Raw genomic sequence first — 1,656 nt, 5'->3', positions numbered from 1 at the left:
TGATCTCGGCTCACTGCAACCTCTGCCTCCCAGGTTCCAGCAATTCTCCTGCCTCAGCCTCCCGAGTAGCTGGGATTACAGGCGTGTGCCACCATACTCAGCTGATTTTTGTATTTTTAGTAGAGATAGGGTTTCACCATGTTGGTCAGGCTGGTCTTGAACTCCTGACCTCAGGTGATCCACCCACCTTGGCCTCCCAAAGCGCTGGGATTACAGGCGTGAGCCACCGTGCCTGGCCTTTATTTTATATTTTAAAAATCATTTTCTTTTTTATTTTATTTATCTTTATTTATTTATAAGACAGAGTCTTGCTCTGTTGCCCAGGCTAGAGTGCAGGTGTAATCTTGGCTCTCTATAACATCTGCCTCCTGGGTTCAAGTGATCCTTGTAACTTAGCCTCCCGAGTAGCTGGGATTACAGGCATGCCCCACCACACCCAGCTCATTTTTGTATTCTTAGTAGAGACTGAGTTTCTCCATGTTGGCCGGGCTGGTCTTGAACTCCTGGCCTCAAGTGATCCACCATCTTGGCCTCCCAAAGTGCTGGGATTACAGGCAGGAGCCACTGTGGCCAATTTATTATCTTATTTTATTTTGAGACAGGGTCTCGCTCTGTTGCCCAGGCTGGAGTGTAGTGGTGCCATCATAGCTCACTGCAACCTCCACCTCCTGGGCTCAAGTGATCCTCCCACCTTGGCCTCCCAAGTAGCTGGGACCACAGGTACGTACCACCACACCTGACTAGTTTGTTTTTTTTTTTGTAGAGATGGGGTTTCACCATGTAGACCAGGCTGGTCTTGAACTCCCGCCTCCCAAAGTGCTAGGATTACAGACATGAGCCACCACACCAGCTGCCTTGTTTACTTCATAAAGAGTGTTTTTGTTGTTGATTTTTTGAGACAGAGTCTTACTCTGGTCACCAGGCTGGAGTGCAGTGGCATGATCCTGGCTCACTGCAACCTCTGCCTCCCGGGTTCAAGTGATTCTCTTGCCTCAGCCTCCCGAGTAGCTGGGATTACAGTCATGCGCCATCACACCTGGCTAATTTTTGTATTTTTGGTAGAGACAGGGTTTCTCCATGTTGGCCAGGCTGGTCTCAAACTCCTGACCTCAGGTTATTCGTCTCCCTTGGCCACTCAAAGTGCTGGGATTACAGGCATGAGCCAGTGCGCATAGCCTTGAGAATGTTTTTAAAAAGTAAACAAGAGGCCGGGTGTGGTGGCTCACGCCTGTAATCCCAGCACTTTAGGAGGCCGAGGTGGGCGGATCACCTGAGGTCAGGGGTTCGAGACCAGCCTGGCCAACACGGTGAAACCCTCTCTCTACTAAAAAATACAAAAATTAGCCAGGCGTGGTGGCACGTGCCTGTAATCCCAGCTACTTGGGAGGCTGAGGCAGGAGAATCGGGGGTCGAGGTTGTGGTGAGCCGAGATCGCGCCATTGCACTCCAGCCTGGACAACATAAGACAGACTTAAAAAAAAAAAAAAAAATGCCGGGCGCGGTGGCTCAAGCCTGTAATCCCAGCACTTTGGGAGGCCGAGACGGGTGGATCACAAGGTCAGGAGATCATCCTCCTGGCTAACACGGTGAAACCCCGTCTCTACTAAAAAATACAAAAAACTAGCCGGGTGAGGTGGCGGGCGCCTGTAGTCCCAG

Source organism: Mandrillus leucophaeus, unplaced genomic scaffold (genome assembly GCF_000951045.1).
Source record: "Mandrillus leucophaeus isolate KB7577 unplaced genomic scaffold, Mleu.le_1.0 Scaffold8, whole genome shotgun sequence".
Lineage (NCBI taxonomy): Eukaryota > Metazoa > Chordata > Mammalia > Primates > Cercopithecidae > Mandrillus > Mandrillus leucophaeus.
Note: the sequence above shows the minus strand (reverse complement) of the source record.